This window comes from Zootoca vivipara, chromosome 10, assembly GCF_963506605.1.
Source record: "Zootoca vivipara chromosome 10, rZooViv1.1, whole genome shotgun sequence".
NCBI classification, from domain to species: Eukaryota; Metazoa; Chordata; class Lepidosauria; order Squamata; family Lacertidae; genus Zootoca; species Zootoca vivipara.
Genome location: NC_083285.1, coordinates 15028261 through 15048517, shown reverse-complemented (window position 1 = coordinate 15048517; position 20257 = coordinate 15028261). Strand labels below are relative to the sequence as shown.

The 20257-nt window shown below is 42.7% G+C and overlaps 1 pseudogene; it reads left to right on the top strand.

Moving 5' to 3' along the window:
* The first annotated feature begins 16045 nt into the window (after positions 1–16045).
* On the top strand, positions 16046–16225 carry LOC118091591 (U1 spliceosomal RNA; annotated as a pseudogene).
* The last annotated feature ends 4032 nt before the right edge of the window (positions 16226–20257 follow it).

The following is a 20257-nucleotide window of genomic DNA, read 5'->3' as shown; positions in this document are numbered from 1 at the left end:
CATTTTGGGTGCAGGTATTGTGGCTAGAATTTACTTGCCGTGATTGTACTATTGACTAACAGTTGCATTATTTTTCGCAGGAGCATAAGGTGAGTCCTGTGGGATCAGACCAAAGGCCTACCAGCACTCTGTTCATGGCCAACCCAATAGCAGGACATGAGCACAACATCACTCTCCTTGTTGTGATCCTCAGCAACCAGTATCCAGAGGCTGAGGTATAATATAGCCATCATGACTAGTAGCCAATAATAATAATAATAATAATAATAATAATAATAATAATAATAATAATAATAATAATATTATACCCCTTCCATCTGGCTGGGCTTCCCCTGCCACTCTGGGCGGCTTCCAACAAACATTAAATTACATCAAATATCACAGATTAAAAACTTCCCTAAACATTTTCTAAATGCCAGGTAGTTGTTTATCTCTCTGACCTCTGATGGGAGGGTGTTCCACAGGGCGGGTGCCACTACCGAGAAGGCCCTCTGCCTGGTTCCCTGTAGCTTTGCTTCTTTCAGTGAGGGAACCGCCAGAAGGCCCTCGGTGCTGGACCTCAGTGTCCGGGCAGAACGATGGAGGTGGAGACGCTCCTTCAGGTATACTGGACCGAGGCCGTTTAGGGCTTTAAAGGTCAGCACCAACACTTTGAATTGTGTTCAGAAACGTACTGGCAGCCAATGGAGATATTTCAAGACTGGTGTTATGTGGTCTCGGCGGCCACTCCCAGTCATCAGTCTAGCGGCCGCATTTTGGATTAGTTGTAGTTTCCGGGTCACCTTCAAAGGTAGCCTCACATAGAGTGCATTGGAGTAATCCAAGTGGGAGATAACCAGAGCATGCACCACTCTGGCGAGGCAGTCCACAGGCAGGTAGGGTCTCAGCCTGCGTACCAGATGGAGCTGGTAGACAGCTGCCCTGGCCTTATTCTCCCCGAATTTATCTAAAACTGTTATAAAGCTGTCCAAAAAGCAACTATCACTACATCTTGAATTCCCTTTGGTTGGCTTTATTAAATCCATACACCGGTCTTAGTCTATGCCTGTGCTTACAACCCCAGCTAGATATCAGTTCATTGAGCTGTCAGCACACATGAAATGCATTGATAAATTAATTGAGTTTGCTTATCCCCTACTCTTTATCCCATGTTTACTTTTTGGTCTATCATCCATCGGCAGCATTCAAAACTCAACATTTGCCTAGTTGGAAGAAGGGGGACAGCAGGTGATAAAGAAATGAACCATGGGTATCTGGGGTATTCTGGAGGTACAACTTTGTCAGACTTTATCACAACCTTAAATAGCAATTTGATATTTCCCCATATTTTGAAAAAAGAAAAAGAAAACACACCCTGGTTTGTTTAACCCTAACCTATGCCATTTGTAGTCTCACATGCCACATTTCTAATTCTACATTCGATTGTACGCTTCTGGTAACTTCAGTTTCATAAGTTACTCACTACTTTAGCAGTGCATCATCGGAATACAGATGTTTTGTTGAGATGCAAGTGATAGTGGAGGAAAAAAAATTGTTTTCAGTGCTGGTTCAAAATGTTCTGCTCTCTGAGTCAGAGCCCAAATGTTGCCATCTTTTGCATTGGCTATAGCACTTGGAAAGGTCTTGCTGCATCATTCAGGCACCAGTTTCTGCCTCCATCTATTTTCCTGGCTGCATCCCAGGTGGCTATCCCTTCTTCCCCGACAATAAGTCTGGAACAGAGAAAAGCAATACATTTGAAAAGGTGACTGTACTCAGCTAGCTATGGTGGAAACAAAGAGAAAATATTCTGAACTATCCACACAGCTCTTGAAAAGTGCTGCTCTGGGGTGCTCAACCGAATCCTATGGCGGTAGCTAATTAAAAGCAGTTATAAAAACAAATGGCATATAATGAAATGATTGCTACAGTTCTTGGGTTGTGATTGCTCAATGAATCATAATTGGTTAAGCAAAACGGCAAACATTGCTTTGGATTTCCAAAGATGGGAGAGCTTGATCAACTCTGCAAAACTGAAGGAATGAGTCAGTAGGAATTCTGGCAGATGTTTGACCTTACCAGCAGGATCATCTACTAAAATGATGACTTACTCGTCATTACATATCCAAACTATCCATTAATAAGCTACCCACAGGACCTCTACCTCTGGGACACTTCCCTCCCCCCTCCCCCCGCCCGTTCTGTCTCATTTCCTGTGTGTCAGCAATTAGCAGATTCACTGACAGAGACTTTGTAAATAAAGAGAAGCTTTTTTGTAATCAGCACAGCTGCTCTGGAGGAAGGTAGGTGCGACAACCCTCATATTAATGAGCCTGCGCTTTTGGTTTGCAAACATTAGACCCTTTGATGCATTCATTACATGAAGGGAATTACTGTTTCCAGGTTATGCAGCACTTGATGTGTTTTCAATGTGGACCAGTGCAAAATTAAGAAAATGGAAAGCATTAGACAAGGAAAACAGCAGCTTAGTAATTTAGACATCCTGGGGGGATTTTGAAATTGCCTACAATCCAGATCAAATGTGTGATAGTGCCACACATACAGCAGATAAGCCAATTTACCACGTTCCAGTAAAGCAACAGAAATCAGTTAATGCTTTTTTGGGTTGTGGTTTTCTTTTTGAGATATACACATAATACTCCGCATGTGAAATTCCTTAGCATTTTATCACATTCTAAGTGTTTCACAGATATTATATCAGTAATCCTTACGAAACTGCTGCCCTGCAAGCTAACATAACCATAGCCATAATTATAACTAAAGCCTGTAAGTTTATATTCACTTACTTGGAGTGTGGCGCACTGTAACCAATGTCCAAATTAACAATATTTATTCCGTGTATTAACATTGCTTACACAACTTCACAGTAAGGTGCCTAGGTGGGTTACAGGAAGCAGGCAAAACTGTTCCAAATGCAATGGAACAGTATAGATTCAACATAAGTGAAGGACACATAGAATTTGGCTGTAAGGCTATCTGGTGACCAAGTATCTATCAGTGACTACTGGGATAAGGCTGTCAAAGGCTACTAACCATGATGGTTAAGTTTTGACCTTGACTGTTGCAGGTAATGTGCCTTTGAAAACCAGCTGATGTGATTTGCAGGTGGGGTGAGTTCTGTTGCACTCATGTTCAGCTTGCAGGCTTCCCATAGGCTGGCCACTGTGAAGACAATGTTGGACTAGATGGGCCTTTGACTTGCTCTAGCAGATCCAATATACTAATATATAATATTAGTATATAATATAATTTTGTTGCTGTTTAGTCGTTTAGTTGTGTCTTACTCTTCGTGACCATATGGACCAGAGCACGGCAGGCACTCCTGTCTTGCACTGCCTCCCGCAGTTTGCTCAAACTCATGTTCGTAGCTTCGAGAACACTGTCCAACCATCTCGTCCTCTGTTGTCCCCTTCTCCTTATGCCCTCCATCTTTCCCAACATCAGGGTCTTTTCCAAGGATTCTTCTCTTCTCATGAGGTGGCCAAAGTATTGGAGCCTCAGCTTCACGATCTGTCCTTCCAGTGAGCACTCAGGGCTGATTTCCTTCAGAATGGATAGGTTTGATCTTCTTGCAGTCCATGGGACTCTCAAGAGTCTCCTCCAGCACCATAATTCAAAAGCATCAATTCTTCAGCGATGAGCCTTCTTCATGATCCAGCTCTCACTTCCATACATCACTACTGGGAAAACCATGGCTTTAAATATACAAACCTTTGTCGGCAAGGTGATGTCACTGCTTTTTAAGATGCTGTCTAGGTTTGTCATTGCTTTTCTCCCAAGAAGCATTATAATATAATATAATATAATATAATATAATATAATATAATATAATATACTAATACTAATACTAATACTAATACTAATAGCTATTAGTATTCTCTTACATAGCTAAACTGATAATATGTGGTGGACCTGGAAAAGGGTAAATGAGTATTGAGAAACAATTTATAATGAATGGGGGGTGTTTAAAAGCACTTTTCCAAAAGAAAAACCAGAGTCCTTTTTGTTCTAGATGATTCAGATAGAAATTCCCAGGTGTCAAAAACGGTTATTGATGTATGCTACTACTGCGACCCGCAATTTGTTAGCCCCAAAATGGAAAACGAGCAAGGTCCCAACCAAAGAAGAATGGCAACTTTAGTTGACAGAATATGCACAGCTTGCAGACTTAACATATAGAATACGAGAACAAGAAGAGCATACAGTACATTTAGAGAAGATTGGAAAACGTTTATTGAATATATGGGAAATAACTGTGTACAGATGTAAATGCTGGTAGCATTAAGATAAATTCAACAGTGTAAATAAGTTTTGATGGATGCAATAATGGAATACTGAATGGTAAAGTTTATATAAAATATGCAGGGATTTATGCTATGCAAAATGAACCATGGAAAGAGAAGAAGGCAAGTCATTGATATTTTAAGGTTGTTTAAATGAATATTCTATATTGTGAAACGGAAAAATCAGAGAGAGAGAGAGAGAGAGAGAGAGAGAGAGAGAGAGAGAGAGAGAGAGAGAGAGAGAGAGAGAGAGAGAATAAACTGATAATTAAATGGAGTATTTTCCAGTTCACTTACCGAAATGGCACTGTACAGTGAAACAGAACACTGGTCCATCTACTGCTTACACATTGCAATTTGAATTATACTACTGTCACTTTAACTTGTTAGCACAGTACACCTTATCTTTCCTTTAAATTCCACAAACGCATTCAGTCAGTTACTCTGACACAATAGGTACACTTCAACCTTGAAACTCTAAGAATCGTTGGTAAGACTGTTTTGCTTTGGATATTTCCTTTAGATGTGTTTGTAAACTATATGTTTGCAAATTTATAGTTTAAAGATACTACAACATTGTAATAGGAGTATTAACATAGGGTCTTGCCATTTTTCAGCTGAGGAAGAATATTGAAAGAAGGCATAGCTGCCAAGTTTTCCCTTTTCTCGCGAGGAAGCCTATTCAGCATAAGGGAATTTCCCTTTTTAAAAAGGGAGAACTTGGCAGCTATGAAAGAAGGGCCTTGTCCTGGAGTTTTCATCTCATCTATATAAGGAATATTTCATTTAAGACTTGAAAATCATATATATATAATAAATTGTCATATTGGCCTGAGTCCTTGGGATTTTTTCGCTTACTTGATGGCAGCTGAATCATGGCTTCCTTCTGGGTGGGTTGAGAAGGCAGTGAGGTCAGACCAGTGGCAGCCATCCTACTCTGCTGCCGGTGCATCCATACAACTCCTGACCTTGCTGCTGCCTGGACCCTCCTGGTAACTAAGGCTATTGTTGCAGCTCCATCCCACTGTCCGAGTTGCTCCTGTGTGAGTCTTAAGCCTCCTCACTACTCCGGAGGAGAAAGGAAACAGTAGTGGGGTGGTTATGACCTTAAGCAGAACTTAAGCATGCACCTCTTTTTATGAGATTATGCCTTATTGATTACTTAGAATAGCAGCTACAGTCTTAACTTTCTCTGCAGACCCAGATACGATGTGGCTTTTCTTGGCACAATACCCCCCCCCCAAAAAAACAACTCTAGTTCCATTTTACCCTGGAGAGAGAAAGAGACTTCAACCCACTTCCATCCTGATACAAGAGATAATTGAATTCACAGTTGTATGATTCCACAATAACTGACCTATAACTTTATGCAGCGTTAAAGCACCTCACACTGGGATGACTCAACGGGGCCCTCACATCTCTCACACCACCATAGCGAGCGTATATGAAGCACTGCTGATCCATAAATAATACCACTGCTGCAGATTACCCAAGTTAAAAGTCCAATTTTGCTGGGAAAGAAATTTCTGTCACATGCGGCAGAATCCAGAGTCTACAAGTCTCCCTTTGGACCAGCTTGCGACCGGCATCATCAATTTAACAAGCAACTATTGTGGTGACCTACAGGGTCACAGTTAGAGCAGGACAAACAGGTCCAAATCATGCATCTGGCTGTATGGTTGAGGGAGAAATTCAATCCAGTTCACATTTAAAAGCAAACCTAACTAATTTGCACTTTCTGAAACAATGCATGAAGAGAAGTACAGCCGTCCTTCAAAATGTGCAGCTCTCTGAATTTTGCAGTGCACTGAATTTTGCAGGGCACTTTCAGTCAAATAATGTGTGTAAAAATGCATGAACTGGGGCAAAGTGTGCATAGAAATGCACATATTAGTGGAAGTAATATATCAAGCAATTTCTAAAACACACACACACATAGCACATTATGCATAAAGGTAATAAAATATGATGAATTTTGATTACCGGGGAGGAAGTTTGAGACTTGTGAATAAACATTTGGTGGTTACCTTATCAGCAAATTCCTATGTCTGCCATCTTTTAATATAATTCCCCCTAGAACCCTCACAGTAAGATGTGGGTGGTGCTGTGGTCTAAACCACTGAGTCTCTTGAGCTTGCCAATCAGAAGGTCAGTGATTCGAATCCCCACAATGGAGTGAGCTCCTGTTGCTCTATCCCAGCTCCTGCCAGTCTAGCAGTTTGAAAGCATGCCAGTGCAAATAGATAAATAGGTACCGCTGTGGCGGGAAGGTAAAAGGCATTTCCATTCGCTCTGGCACTCGTCACGGTCCTCCATGTGGCAGTAGCGGTTTAGTCATGCTGGCCACATGACTCGGAAAGCTGCCTGTGGACAAACACCAGCTCCCTCGGCCTGAAAGCGAGATGAGCGCCACAACCCCATGGTCGCCTTTGACTGGACTTAGCCATCCAGGGGTCCTTTACCTTTACCTTACCTAGTCTAAATATATATATATATATATGACTGTTGGGTTTTTGTAACCAAGGTCGAGGTTAACCTGCCATCACTCATAGGAATAATTATAATTATAATAAACATAATAAATATGTTTCTGGCTTTTATTTGCTCCTCCTCCCCATTTTAATCAATACTAAATTTCTCCTTTGTCACATCATTGCTATTCCCTACATTACCCTCGGTGTGTCAGACTGTATGGATGATCCTAGAATAGCAGAAGTGGAAGGAAGATCTCTTGAGGTAATAGAAAAGTATGAAGTGCCCACAACTGTCCTCTTGAGCATGATGGTACAATCAAAGAAAGCAGAAACACACTGAGAACAACTTGACATGGCATTACTAACACAATCCACAAGTGTTCTATAGAATTTCCTTCAATTTGCAGGGAAAACGCATCGAAATAACCCCAAAGGCTGCCTGGCGAATCCATGATTCAAGAAATTCCCTTTCTGTTGGAAATGGTTTCAGTCCCCACAGAAGGATGCATGCAAACTACCTGAGGCCAAATGGTGGGTATTCTTGGTTTATGAACAAATTGCTTTTAAAGGACATAAGGTAAAGGTAAAGGGACACCTGACCATTAGGTCCAGTCATGACCGACACTGGGGTTGCGGCGCTCATCTCGCTTTACTGGCCGAGGGAGTCGGCGTACAGCTTCCAGGTCATGTGGCCAGCATGACAAAGCCGCTTCTGGTGAACCAGAGCAGCACACGGAAACGCTGTTTACCTTCCCACTGTAGCGGTACCTATTTATCTACTTGCACTTTGATGTGCTTTCAAACAGCTAAGTTGGCAGGAGCTGGGACCGGGCAACGGGAGCTCACCCCGTTGCAGGGATTCGAACCGCCGACCTTCTGATCAGCAAGCCCTAGGCTCTGTGGTTTAACCCACAGCGCCACCCGCATCCCATAAGGGCATATCTAGACTTAAACTGGTTTAATTGTCAGCCCCAGGGCCGTCTTGAGCAGATCGCGTGCCGTGGTGCTGAGGGGCGGAGATCGCTCCGCCGCCCGCCCGCCCCGCCCTCGCAGGGCGCAATTGGTTTTCGCGCGGCTTCGCCGCACGGCGCCCTCCTTGCCAGGCCGGCGCCCAGCTTACCAGCCCCCCCGGCCATGGTGCACTGCGCCACCGGGGGGCTACGAAGAGCCGGCCCTGGTCAGCCCCTCTCCATAGGAAAGAGCCTCTCCACACCAATGGCAGGACATGACAGAGTGAGGTGGCACTGTCCGTTTACCTCAGAAATTGCTACTGAACTTGTGATGGCTGAACTGAATGATATTCCCTGATTGCTTGGACGTAAAAGGGAAAAAGAGTATTGGGAAATGTTCCATAATGAATTGAAAAAAAAATGTTACAAAGTATTCCCCCCCCCCAAAAAAAAAAACCACAGAGGCCTTTCTGTTGTGGATAATTCAGACTGAAATCCCCAGGTGTCAGAAAAGCTTATTTATGTATGCAACAGATTGATATCTGAAGGATGTAAAATGTGCATTTGAAATGGTAAGACAGAAATGTTAATAAAAATTATAAAACAGGATGATATCCCCTGATTTCCCACAACATTTTACCCACCATATTGAGAAGAGAGCAACAATACATTGCTGGACTATGATAATCAAAGCACATTTACATCTCTGATAGACCATGTGTAACTATTTTGTTCCCACAGATACAAAAGCAGCTGTTGTTGCTAGTTACATTCTGATGTAGAGATATCGCTGTGAATATAGAGAAAGCAACCCCATTAGTCATATGGTTGCTGTTGATAACAGTTGTGGTCATTTTATAGTGGCCCTCGCTGAGCTCATTCATTTCCAGCATTTAATATTTATAGACTGGAGCTATTAGCATGGGTACTTATCTACCAGGATTTTGCCCTTAGCACTGGATTTGCTAGGCACATAAAGCTAGCAGATGGCTAATGAAGTGCATCCTTGTTATGTTTAATGAATGATGTGGAATTGGTGATCTCAAAATTGAGGATACTGCTGTTTTTTTTACAAGGAGATGGGTTTGAATTTGGAGGGAGCGTATTTTTCAATGGTAATTTGGGTCAGAAATTTATTAACCTCCCCATTATCATTGTACATTGTACAATTTCATTGTACACAGGTTGTACATTCACAATAAAGGTCTCGTTATTATGTCTGACTTCATGATTTAGTAAACCAGATTGCCATGGCTACCCAACTGGGAAACTGTGGTTTCGGTACGTATAACAAACCAGGATTATAAACCATGGTTTGTTCCTGATTTTTAACCCTGGTTTTTGTAGGAGCTACTCATTTAACAGTGTCCTACTTCTGAAAGTCATGACAGACAGTGATTTAACAAACCAGGAAATATTGTGTTAAGGAGGCATTCAAGCGAAGTGGAAAGAGGAAGGAACAAGAGGGGACAAAGCATAGTGTGTTGGACCAGGAATTTTACTTGTATGAAAGTATAATGTATGAATAAGCTCTTAGATTTAAGGGGGCAAAAGCATGCCCTAGCATATACACCCACCCCACCCACCTAATTCAATTTTTTCACAAGTTGACATCAAAAGGTGCCCTACATCCAGCTTTTGTACATCTTTAATGGCTCAGCAGAAAAGAGTACCCTACCTATAGTCTTCCTGTCTTCAATAGGCCACTATCCAAACAGTCTGATGGCTCTCGTGATGGGAATGGTACTTGCAAGTCCACAAATAATGAAAGGTGATCTGACCTTGAATTCTTGCTAGTTGCAGGTGTTTGGTGTGATTAGAAGATAGTGTTGAACAAGGGGCGCAGGTGGCGCTGTGGTCTAAATCGCTGAGCCTCTTGGGCTTGCCTATCTGAAGGCTGGTGGTTCAAATCCCTGTGACGGGGTGAGCTCCCGTTGCTCTGTCCCAGCTCCTGCCAACGTAGCAGTTCAAAAGCACACCAGTGCAAGTAGATAAATAGGTACCACTTCAGTGGGAAGGTAATCAGCGTTTTCGTGCACTCTGGTTTCCGTCACAGTGTTCCATTGCGCCAGAAGCAGTTTAGTCCAGCTCATAGCTGCCAAGTTATCCCTTATTTTAAGGGATTTTCCCTTATGCTGAATAGGCTTCCTCGCGAGAAAAGGGAAAACTTGGCAGCTATGGTCCTGCTGGCCACATGACCCAGAAAGCTGTCTGTGGACAAACACCAGCTCCATCAGCCTGAAAGTGAGATGAGTGCCACAACCCCATAGTTGTGGACTTAACCATACAGGGTTCCTTTACCTTTTTTAAATAAATAAATAAATAAATAAATAGGGGTATGTGAAATGCCCACAAAAAATAATGGCTCTTCTTTAACATAATTTGGCTTCCCTTGGTCCCTAAAGCAAAATATCTAAGAAAGTTTGAGGAAAGCCCCCCCCCCCGCAAAAAACAACAACAACACACACACCTAAAAATATTTTGAACCACAAAGACTAACAATATTTTCCATTCGAACGTGGAAAAATGTTGAACAACTTATTTTTAAAGAGCCTGCTATGCTGAAAGCAAAGGATAGAAATATGTGTGTCAGAGTGAAAATTTACATTTTGCTGTGTATGGATATGTCTTCATTTTTAATTCAGCCTTTCCAGCCCTAAATCAACAATACTGTATTGCATCTATGTTCTCCGTTTCATTATTATGGATGCAGAGGAGTAAATGTAAAAAGAATTGAGGCTATAAAAAACCCCGAAGATTTTATTTTCTGAATAGAATAGAGGGTTTTGCCTGTATCTGGAATGAACACTATCTGTCAAAGTGAAAGGGGGATCCAAATCAGTCGGAAGCAGAAGCCTAACAACAAGAAATACTGTTGAGGATAAAGCAAAGTGATAACAACTGACCTGTAGTTAATGAAATCGGGTGTAGGAGAAATAGCAAACAAAGGAAGAAATATCACTGCTCTATATACAGAGGTTCAGAAATGAGATGGAAATGTTCCGTCTATTCATCTTTGTGTGCATGATAAATGCAGTATAAACTAATATTGTAGACAAAAGAACAATATCTCTTAAGTTCTCCTCTGGGATGCTCTGCATATCCATTATTTTCTACGCTATCTGTTTCTGTGTGCACGCACATCTTTCAACTTGCGGGCAAGTGTCTCAAAAAGGTAGCATGTCTGCCAATGCCAACAGTGCCGTTGCAAAGAAAGAAGCAGCTTAATTATGCAATGTAGCCGATTGCAAAGGTGGTGCGCAGCAGTACTTCGTAACTGGATCAATGTACGCTGCTACTTGTGCCTTAGAATGAGAAATAGATTGCAAATAATAGCCACGTAATGATCAAATGAGGTGGATCTGCTGTGTGCAGAAATCACACATCCGTTCTTGAAGATGAGTGTTCTGAAATTGGGCTGCCAGTGTGCAGGGAGATGGAAAATCCCATGCTAATGAAGAAACCGGTTTTGTATATCCATAATTTCCCAGCGCACACAAGAGTGGCTTTTCTTGTATGTACATTGCTCTGGTTTGTCAAATTAATTGTTTCCAAGTGTCAAACCACCCACGCTTCAAAGACAGATGGCTTTAGGGCAGTATTATCACAAGGCTAATCTGCTGAGAGTGGAGGTTTGGAGAGCAGGGGGGGAGCGGTGTTTTCTACCCCAACAGCTGATATGTTCATCTGTTCAACTGGGAAAGAAAAGAGACTGGAATCTCCCCGTCCCAGCCTAACTGACAAGCATTGCCATGCTAGATTGCCTACAGGTGGTGCTGTCACGGTACTGATGAAAGCTGGACCGAATTCAGATGTCATTTCCCCCAGCGGCAATTGTGATCCTCGGCTGGATGAGATGGATGGCATGCTTATCAGATGATCAGCATGCCATAATGCAGTGATACTGTTCCACTGCTGGCATTCAGAAGCATGATTACCCTAACCCATAGGGGAAGAAGCAGGAAGAAAAATCATGGAGCCTTGATATGCCATCTAGCCGACTGGAAAGGGGACGAGTAACCAGCCTTGAAAGGAAGGGCTTCTCCCATATTGCAGCATTTGACCAGCAGCAGCTCAGTCTTGCAACGTGGCTTTAACCAGTCGCTGTTAGGCGCTGAATCAGAGGTTTGGAGGCATTTCCAAGATTGGGCTGTTTTTTGCCTGCCTTACACAGCAGGCAATTCCTGGCTAATCCCATGGAATATCTCTGAAGGAACGTCTCCAACCCCATCGTTCAGCCCTGACACCAGCTCCAAGGGCCTTTTGGCGGTTCCCTCACTGCGAGAAGTGAGGTTACAGGGAACCAGGCAGAGGGCCTTCTCGGTAGTGGCGCCTTCCCTGTGGAACGCCCTCCCGTCAGATGTCCAGGAAATAAACAACTATCTGGCTTTTAGAAGACATCTGAAAGCAGCTCTATTTAGGAAAGTTTTTAATGTTTGATGTTTTATTGTTTAAAATAATAATAATAATAATAATAATAATAATAATAATAATATTCTGTTGGGAGCCACCCAGAGTGGCTGGGGAAACCCAACCAGATGGGCGGGGTATAAATAACAAATTATCATCATCATCATCATCATCATCTCTGGGCAAATTGGGTGGGTTGGCACATGGACAAAGGTTTGGTCCATTGAAGGGGTGGGCCTTTGACAAGCGCTGTGGACCAGCCCTCATTGGCTGCATTCCTGCTCAAAATGGACAGCAAATCCAGTGCCCTATCCTCTTTCCCTACATGGAAGATTGGGTGTGGAGCAAATGTACCCCTTGCCCAACAAGCAGGAGTGGAGAACAACATTCCGCTCAAATTTTCTTCCCTATTTTTTAAACAATTTCAACTCAGATCTCTAACATATCAAGATTATCATAAAGCTTTCTGCACATATTCTGAAAATTGTTAAAATGTGCTTTCCTCTCCTTTGTGTGAATAATTAACCATCGCATCGTGCCCACAGCAGACCTCCTCGGAACCTGACTAGCAGATCAGACTATAAACAATTACTTTGGTGTGTGGATTTCTGCTATTGTGTAATTAAGGCAGCAATCTTGGCATAATGACGCCTCTCTCTGTACAAAGGGTTAGGCTAGATGGCACTTGAGGGACCTCTATGTTTCTATGGCACCTCTATAATTCCATGGTTAAAAAATGAAGCAGAAGTAATACAACTCGAAAAACTTTTTACTTTTTCCCTCAAACCAAATTGATTCTACTTCTTTTGTTAAAACAACAACAACTGATCTTTCCTAACCTCTTGTGTCTTTGCAAACTCTGTTGTGAGTACAATCACAACGAATCATTTGGAAAGTAAGTTTAGAAGCAGGATGGACATAGCACAAAAGTTGACTTGGCTGTAACAGCAGCAATTTGAATTGCCATCAGCAGCAAGGCATAGACACTGAAATCCACATGGCTTTAATGTCTTATGATCTTGGTGATCTTACACAGGGCCGTCCTTCCCATTGGGCTGACTGGCGCAGGGCACCAGGGTGCCCGCCCAGCAGGGGGCACATCAAGGAGGCACACGGAGCCACCCGCGCCTCCGCCTTGCTCCTTTCCCGGCAGCGGTGGCTAAAGTGAGGCAGCAGCAGTGGCAGTGGAACTGCCTCCGCCAAGGGAGACCTGGACCAGGACCTGGACTACCTTCCGCCAACACTCCTTCAAGTCACAGCGAGCACAGACAGTGCTGCCCCACAATGCTGAGTGGCACCTCATTTGCATGCAAATGAGGTGCCGTGGAGCATTGTGGGGCAGCGCTGTCTGTGCTCGCTGTGACTTGAAGGAGTGTGGGCGGGCATGCACGTGAGGTGACACAGAGCAAACCTTCTGTCGGGGCGGCAGCTAGGGCTCCCTGGACTGCAGCGCTGTTCCGCTGCTTCAGCCAAGCAGGTGGAGGCGGAGCACAGCTGGCAGCATCCCTGCCTGTCATGCCAGGTCCTCCGGCTGCCCGCTGCGCCTGGCCCTGCCCAGCGGAGGCGCCGGAGGGATCATCGTGCCACGGCGGCCAAAACACTTAAGATGGCCCTGATCTAGGGTTGCCAGACTCAATAGAGGACAGGACTTCTGTGCCTTTAATTGCCCTGCTCTCTTTTGAGTCTGGAAACCTTAAAGAGAAACCAGCAGACCCTTTGTTTAATTTCCAAGCAAAGCTGCCTCCCAAAATGGGCCACATGCTGCTCCATCTCTTGTCCTTGACTGTCAGTTAACTCTCAGTAGAACCTATTAAAACACCTGTGTCTGGACTGAACATGATATCCTGGCACAGTTGTGGGGGGGGGGGCATTTCTGCTGGCTATTTCCTATGTCAGTTTGCTCCATTGTATTGGTTTTGTTGGTTATTTCATTTGAATGGATAGATGAAAGTAGGAAGTAACTATAAGGAGTGGCTCCCACATTGCTGGTGGAAGATAACAGGCCCTGAAGTCATTTGTCTGTAAGTATAGGAAGATCACTAGCAAATTGTTCAAGAAATATCTTATCTTATTTTCTCTTATCTTGGGGATAGGGAACCGGGATTTGAATGCCCAAGGTTAGACTCGCCCACATTGAAGCCTTTCCTACGCTGCTGTATATGGTTCTGCCAGAAGTTCTGCCATTAAGTTATATTTTAAAAAATGGATTATTTTTAATTCCCCCACCAGGTCTTTTTATAGCCATTTCAGCTTTAGCCAAGCCAGCTCTGCCAATTAGTGACAGACCATTTCCTTCTCTAACAGCTAATGTTGATGGAAAGCAAAAATCACTGTGCAATCTCTATCCACTGACATAAATGGTCTAGAGTATTTAAATGCCCTGTAGGTTTCTTCGTGCTTTGCTGGGAACTGTTCACTGTGCACCTTTCTGGTTGTTTATTGATACCGTCGCACCTGCCTTGGTATCTATTTATATGCTTTACGTCTCACATTAAATGAATATAGAGCAGTCTGGGCATGTTTTGTATGCAGCTACAAATAGACTTCAGGTATGGCATAAAACACCAGGGCGATGTTCCTGCTAGGCTTCTGCTCATGTTCGCATTCATAGAAACATTCTAGGGTGGTGTTCACACTTCTTAAAATGTAACTTTGCTCTATTGAATTATTTGCTGCTTTTTTGGGAACATGTCATGTGCTACCTCCTCACGGGGAGCCCCAGCACATTCACTGCCACCAATTTAAGCACACAAGGAAGCCTCACCGAGGTAGTCAGAGGTGAATGGCAATATGGTTTGAGCATTTTTTTAATAGTGGATTTTTCTACTTATGCGCCAGGTGGCTCAGAAATATTGCTAGTATTACAAATATAATAAAAATGCTCTTGGTTCCTTCTGACAGCACCAGGTTCATAGATCATTCTTGGAAACAGTCTACAGTTGCGAAATATTTATTTATTTTTATTTCCCTTTCATCTCCTAGTTTGGAACATTCTTATAATTGGATATTGCTGTAGATGCTTAACAGAGTTCCTTTAACATGAATTCTGATAGAAATCCATCTTTTCGCCTCCTTTCTTTCTTGCTGTATGCATTTTCTTTTTCTTTCTTTCTTTTTTATAAAGGAAATCTTTTCAATCTGCTTCAGTATTCAGTCACCCTGTGATTGAATTTGTCTGACTTTTGCAAAGAAACAAGGCCACGTTTCTTGCTATCACGGTAACACTTGTATGTGGAATATAAATGAGGTGAAGGATCTGTCAAAGGCACTTACATGAGCAACAGGCAAATGAGAACCAGCCTCTTCTTACTGATGTGAATTCCAAAAGACTAATGCTTTTATGTTTTCAGTAGTAGCGGTATCAAGAGCCAAAGTTACAGCTAGATCCTGCTTTTCTTCTTTATTGAGTGGGGGGGGGGAATAACTATGAAAATATGCAGCTCAAGAATCAGCCTCATTGAAAAGGAGTTATTTCAAGTGGAAGTGTCTGAGAATGTGTTCATGCAACCCTTTCGCAGTGCACTGAAGTTGTTGTTTTGGTGCATTTCACAGCTCTTTCCACCCTAACTGTTCACAGCATGGTTTCAATAGTGTCAAATTTGTTTCTGGTTGTGCAGACACTTGTGCTAAGGCAGACACTGGGGAGTTGAAGACATTCCCCTCTGAGATGGTGTCCACATCTTGGCTAGAGATGAATTAGCAATTGCTTAAGGACTGCAGTCAGTGTGCAGCTGATTTGAGAAACAGCATATCAAACAATAATGTGTTGTAACCAAGGAAAGGGTACCTCTATTCTGCACTATTAGATAGTCTGGCAGTTACGATTGAATTTGTTCCATTTGGCTTTTCTTTTTTGGTTTTAGTTTTTTGTCCTGCAATTGATAACAATTGTTGATATGGTTACAAAAGGGACACAGGTGACAGGATACTACTTACCTGGCAGGGGAGATACTTTGATCATGAAGGGTTCCCTCCCACCCCCACCCCCACCCCGGGTCAGGCTCATCCGTTGCATTGTGGGTTTGCTAACCGCTGCGATTTCCCCAAATGCGGGAAACTCGACTGCATAATTTGTGGTAGTGGAGGACTGTGTTTATGCTTTCCCCGGAAAAAAAGAAAGAAAAACCTTCCCAAGTTGTACAGTTGATAACAATTGTTGATATGGTTAAAAAAGGAACACAGGTGGCGCTGTGGTCTAAACCACCAAACCTCTTGGGCTTGCCGATTGTAACGTCGGCAGTTTGACTGCCCAGAAGAGGGCAACCAAAATGGTCAGAGGCCTGGAAACGATGCCTTATGAGGAACGGCTTAGGGAGCTGGGTATGTTTAGCCTGGAGAAGAGAAGGTTAAGGGGTGATATGATAGCCATGTTCAAATATATAAAAGGATGTCATACAGAGGAGGGAGAAAGGTTGTTTTCTGCTGCTCCAGAGAAGCGGACAAGGAGCAATGGATTCAAACTACAAGAAAGAAGATTCCACCTAAACAGAACTTCCTGACAGTAAGAGCTGTTCGGCAGTGGAATTTGTTACCAAGGAGTGTGGTGGAGTCTCCTTCTTTAGAGGTCTTTAAGCAGAGGCTTGACAGGCATATGTCAAGAATGTTTTGATGGTGTTTCCTGCTTGGCAGGGGGTTAGACTGGATGGCCCTTGTGGTCTCTTCCATCTCTATGATTCTATGATTCTATGACTGTTCCATGTGACAAGGTGAGCTCCCGTTGCTTTGTCCCAGCTCTTGCCAACTTAGCAGTTTGAAAGCATACCAGCATGAGTAGATCAATAGTTATCGCTTCAGGGGGAACGTAAACGGCGTTTCTGTGCACTCTGGTACTCATCACAGTGTTCTGTGCACCACAAGTGCTTTAGTCATGATGGCCACATGACCCAGAAACACTGTCTGCAGACAAAACTCCGGCTCCCTCAGCCTGAAAGCAGAAATGAGTGCTGAACCCCTAGTCTAATTTAACTGGACTTAACCATCCAGGGGTCCTTTACCTTTACACTTTACCCAACATGACTGACGTGACTGTTACTCTGCTACTGGTTTGCTGTTGTTGTCGTCTTTCCTGCTCATTCTTTAATTACGATTTGTACTATATTTCGTTTTAGTCATTTCCCACCTTGGGATCACTTTGGGATGAAGTACAAGTTTAAAATACTGTATTTTTCAGTGTATAAGACTATATTCCCCCCCCAAAATTTTTAAAGTTTAAAATTGGGGGTCGTCTTATACATGGGATGTTGCAATTAAAGATATAAATAATTTTTTTAATTAGTTTGGGGCTCAAAAAATAGGGGGTGTCTTATACATGGGGGGTGTCTTATACATGGAAAACTGTAAAAACAAACACACACTCAAGTAAGGGCCCTGAACTGATGTTGGTAGGGGTGTTTTCATCAGAATCCTTACGCAAGACTACCCTGTTCCCTCTCATATTGGGTACAGGACTGAGGCACAAAAGTTCACCTCCTAAATTTAACTGTCAGCTCTATAAAACAGGCTAGATGAATGTTCAAATAACTTTGGGAACATAGTCTCCACAAACCTATTCATCATTCAGCCTTATGGAATGCCTAATATAACATTTCCTTAACAAATATAACACTGTCGTAAAAATGAATGGTGGCTTACACTCTTCCTGGCATTTTTTTCTTTCTTTTCTCATTTAATTTAATGGACCCAGTGTCCTTAATTCATATCCTAAAGTTTGTGGAGCTCAAGGGTAGAGAAAGTGAGGGCAGGCTTTTATTTTTTCAATATAATGCACATTCCATTACCTATTTTGGTACGAAAACAGGGGCAAGGCCAAACTGAAGAAGCCGTTTTAAAGCCCACCTCTCTTCTCTTTTGATACAAAAGTGTGCTCGTATCACAGCTTTCATTGAGCCTCAGGCATAGCCATTAAAAGATCACCAAAATAGCAATAAACACTGTTCCCTTCTGTAAAATGGGAATTAAAGTGTCCTACCTACCTCAGAGTTCTCTTGTGAAAATTAATGAAATAAGGAAATATTGCCTGCAAGGCCAATTATCCTGATTAATAATACTCATTGAGTCAGATAAATTAATGTCACTACAGCAGGGCCTGGCTGCTAATGATGCCATGTATTAAACTCAAGTCAACTTCCCTGCACAAACCATTCATCAGACCCAAAAGACGTAAAGTGGAGCAGATCCTTAAGAGCCAGTGGTTGATTCATGCATATATGTGTTCTTCTTAAATCACTTCCGTATTAACAGAGCAATCCTAACCCCCAGTGCTTATAGAGAGCACTAAGAAGGTGCCTCCATCAGTTGAGAGGAGCATTGATGGTGGGAAAGGCTCTGCTGCTCTACCCAAAGTCCTAGGGATGGGTGAAGCTGTCAATTTCTGTGTCTCTCAGTTTCTCATTCACTCCCCCCCCCCATCCTGCATTCAACTCTCCAAATTTCCATATCAGTACACAATTTTTTTAAGTCATCGTGAGAATTCATCAGCATCTTAGTTCAAATTTCTCCCAATCAACACATTTTTAGTGTGAAATTTTGCCTAATAATACATATTTTGCAGAGCCTGAGCATAATGCATTTTTATGTACACTTTACACCAGTATGTTGTTGTTGTTGTTGTTGTTGTTGTTGTTGTTGTTGTTGTTGTTGTTCTTCTTCTTCTTCTTCTTCTTCTTCTTCTTCTTCTTCTTCTTCTTCTTCTTCTTCTTCTTCCTCTTCTTCTTCTTCTTCTTCTTCTTCTTCTTCTTCTTCTTCTTCTTCTTCTTCTTCTTCTTCTTCTTCTTCTTCTTCTTCTTCTTCTTCTTCTTCTTCTTCTTCTTCTTCTTCTTCTTCTTCTTCTTCTTCTTCTTCTTCTTCTTCTTCCATATAGCTTGCTTGGAGAACTTCATTGCAAAATTCGGAGAAGGGCAAATGTCAAAGAATGACCACATTTTCATTTGCTTATTGTTTCAGAAAGTGTGAATTTGGCAGATTTGGATACAAGCTCAGTTGAATTTCTGTCCCACGCCTACAAAGGCCCCCACAAATCCTCCAACAGGCCTGATTTTCAGGGCCCTATATGTTGCCTCTAACTGTGTGCATAGGTGCCAACTCCCAGATTGAAAAATCCGGGATCGGCACCGGAAGCCACGCTGTGGCCATTTTGGAACTGGGCAGAGCAGCACCGGAAGTTGCTTCTATGCATTTCTATGCATCTGCCCATTTCCAAAAGGGCCGCAGCGCCGGAAGTCGCGCTGTGGCCATTTTGGAACTGGGCAGAGCGGCACCGGAAGTCGCTTCTACGCATGTTCTTCCCATTTCCAAAATGGCCACAGTGCCAGAAATCGCTTCTGCGCATGTCCAGAGACTCCAGACATGTGCAGAAGGAGCCTCCCTGGGCCGGTAAGAATCCGGGGGATTTACGAGGTTTTTTAAAATCCGGGCTGCCTGCGGGAAACGCCTGGAAAAATGGGGGTTTCCCGGGGAATACGGGAGACTTGGCAGCTATGACTGTGTGTAAGGGGTGGGGGGTTGGGGTTTCAGGCCCTTTTAGCTTTCTACAGGAGTAACATGTCTGGGTCAGGGTTGTCTAACTTTTCCATGCTAGGCCTACATCCTTAGATCCAGGTATACACACAAGTTGAAGCAAAAAGTTTCTCTTCAGACTTGACTTCTCTGTCTTTAATAAATCTGTATTTAAACTATACTAGCAGCTTTCACATAGAAAGACAATTCATTCTAATTTTTCCGAGAGGTAAACAATTCTCTAAAGCTTATTAATGCATAATCTCATTTTTGTTGAGGGGGGAAACAAACCATACACGATATCTTGAATTTTCTCACAGCAAGAACTGGCATGTCTTGGGTAGCCTTAAGTTTCATTTAGTGGATTTTGATAATTGCTTTTCGTGTTCCCAGGCTAGTCCTACAATCTCTCTTTGGAGATTAAAATAATAATGAAAGCTCTTTGAACACGAGCACAACTTGGAAGTTCAGGTATTCTAGAATTCAGGAGCTTTTATTTATTTGTTTTTATTTTTATAGAAGCATTATAACTAGCCTGGTAAAGAGAAGTTCCTTCACAAAATAGATTTCTGTTCCTACTGTTTGAAATGAAAAGCAGGCCTACCTCAGCGCAAGCTTTGTTATGAGTAGGAAGTATTGAACTGAA